At 40.1% G+C, this 2,953-nt stretch overlaps 1 pseudogene; it reads left to right on the plus strand.

Moving 5' to 3' along the window:
• Positions 1 to 1,031: 1,031 nt before the first annotated feature.
• Positions 1,032 to 1,885, plus strand: LOC125437266 (annotated as a pseudogene).
• Positions 1,886 to 2,953: the final 1,068 nt, after the last annotated feature.

Genomic DNA, 2,953 nt, shown 5'->3' on the forward strand with positions numbered 1-2,953 from the left:
GACCCCATCCTCCATTGTTTCCAATGGGAGCTAATAGTAGATGGGGCTATCATTTTGAGGGTCCATAACTTTGGACCCTCTGAATCAAACTTCACTAAACCTAGGTGGTATAATAAGGATAGTCTCCTGCTGATACCACCCAGGTTTGGTGAAGGTTGGTTCAGGGGGTCCAAAGTTATGGATCTCCAAAAGGGGTGCTCCATCCCCCATTGTTTCCAGTGGGAGCTAATGATAGATGGGGCTACCCTTTTGAAGGTCCATAACTTTGAAATAGCACCACTTTCAATGTTGTTTAAACTAGAGAGCCCAGAGTCTCTCTTTACGGTGGATTTATAAGGAGAATCTGGGCTCTCTAGTTTAAACAACATTAAAAGTGATGCTGTTTCAGGGTGGATTCCCCCCCTTCAAAAATAGCATCACTTTTAATGTTGTTTAAACTAGGGAGCCCTGGGTGTGTTCAGATTTGTGTGTTGGGGCATGTTCTATAATGTGATGGTGACTTTGAGATGACCTGGTGCAAAAAAATGTTGTTTGGTTGTGGTGGGGGAGGGACACTGCCCATATTGGGGGGCCCCGCAAAACTCAGATTTTGTCCTGGGCTCCATTTCCCCTAGCTACGCCACTTCAGCAGGAGAAGGATTTTCATTTGCTAAACACAACTTTCTTGCCTCCAGCAGCAGCCTGGAATCTCCCCATCTTATTCCTAGGGTTTATTTCAGGCTGCCAAAGGAGAAGGGAGATTAGAAATTTGCATTTCCCAAAGGAAACAAAAAGAAAACAGGTAAAAAACAAAACAAAACCAGGAGAGCAAATGCAATTATTTTAATAGTAAAATATTATTATATGTATATTACAAAGTTTCTGAATGGTTCTAATTGTACTCATGATTGAATTTTAATTTCTATAATAGACATTGAACTGTCTGTGAGAAAGGAAGACTATAAAGAAGGTTGCCATGCATAGCAACGTTAGGTTTCCATAGCATAGCCTGGCAACCATCAGGCGACAGGGGGAGGCAGGTACTTTGAGATATGATTAGATATTTCACAGGAAGCCTGGATTATGGACCACTGACAACTGCAGATCCTATTGATGAACACAAGATATGTGTTTGCGTTCAAAAACGACCACTCCAAAAAGAAACTGAAATGAAAGACCCTGATGTAATAACAATCCCTCGCAAAGATGTTGTGATGGTACATGAACCTAAGCAAAAGGTAGATTTAACAAGGTACTCAGAAAACCAAACTTTCCACTTTGATTATGCCTTTGATGACTGTTCTGCTTATTAAATGGTCTACAGGTTTACCACAAGGCCTTTAACAGAAACCATATTTGAAAGAGGAATGGCAACATGTTTTGCATATAGACAGTGGAAAGACCCATACTATGGGTGGTGACATTTCAGGAAAGAACCAAGACTGTTCTAAATGAATTTATGCACTAGCAGCTAGAGATGTCTTTTTAATGTTGAAGAAACCAAACTATAAGAAACTAGAAGTTCAAGTATGTACAACATTTTTTGAGATTTATAGCGGAAAGGTTTTTGATTTATTGAACAGGAAGACCAAACTAACAGTTCTATAAGATGGTAAGCAGGAAGTCCAGGTGGTGGAATTGCATGAGCGAGAGGTTAAGTGTGTTGAAGATGTACTAAACTTATTGAAATAGGCAACAGTTGCAGAACATCTGGTGAGACATCTGCAAATGCACATTCATCTTGGAGCCATGCAGTGTGTCAGATCATCCTCAGGAGAAAAGGAAAACTGCATGGTAAATTTTCATTGATTGACTTGGCTGGCAATGAAAGAGGAGCTGGTACTTCCAGTGCAGATAGGTAAACACGACTAGTGCTGAAGTGAACAAGAGCCTTTTAGCACTCTAGGAGTGCATCAGAGCCTTAGGCTCATACTCCATTCAGAGCAAGTAAACTTACTCAGATCTTAAGAGATTCATTCATAGGAGAAAAATCTCACACCTGTATGATCACTACTATTTCTCCAGGGATGGCATCTTGTGAAAACACTCTGAACACACTCAGGCTCATTCCGCACATGCAGAATAATGCACTTTCAAACTGCTTTCAATGCTCTTTGAAGCTGTGTGGAATAGCAAAATCCACTTGCAAACAGTTGTGAAAGTGGTTTGAAAACACATTATTTTGCGTGTGCGGAAGGGGCCTAAGATATGTAAACAGAGTAAAGGAGCTGACTGTTGATCCCACTGCTGCTGGTGATATCCGTCCAATCATGCATCATACTCCAAATCAGATTGATGACTTGGAGGCACAGTGGGGTGTTGGGAACTCACCTCAGAGAGATGATCTTAAACAACTTTGTGAACAAAATGAGGAAGAAGTTTCTCCTCAGTTGTTCACTTTTCATGAAGCTGTGTCACAAATGGTGGAAATGACACACGGCATACGCACTCAATAGAGTTGACCTCAGTATGACAAATGGAGACGGTCATAATCATATGCCTCCTCAGGGATTCAGAAATAACTTAGGCCCAGATGTGATTACTTAGAATTATTTTTGGTCAACTTACTTCAAAGTAAGTATTCATAGGGACTGGATTGTTAGGCTTTTAAAAAACATATATTTTATTAAAGACTTTTTAAATGACTAAAACTTTACATGGGGAATTTGCCTGAATACACCTTAAACTTGGATTGGCTGTCCAGCTTACTGTTTTCTATTTCATAACACATATCAAGCCAGTCATCATCCTCCGTGGGCATTATTGACAGAGAGGATTAAAATCAGTTTCTTACAAGAGGAAAGCAAAGCTCAGCAGTAATCCCCAGTGATATTTAGTCTCCTGGATATAAGGTCTGAAATGAAAGACTTTGGCAAAGTCAGCAGCAGATTGATGTGTTTCAAAAAAGAGCGTAGAAACAAAGCATTCTTCCCATAACACATGCAGATGATATGAGCAATTTTGTAAAGCAGTT

Source organism: Sphaerodactylus townsendi, linkage group LG07, assembly GCF_021028975.2.
Source record: "Sphaerodactylus townsendi isolate TG3544 linkage group LG07, MPM_Stown_v2.3, whole genome shotgun sequence".
Taxonomy (NCBI): Eukaryota; Metazoa; Chordata; class Lepidosauria; order Squamata; family Sphaerodactylidae; genus Sphaerodactylus; species Sphaerodactylus townsendi.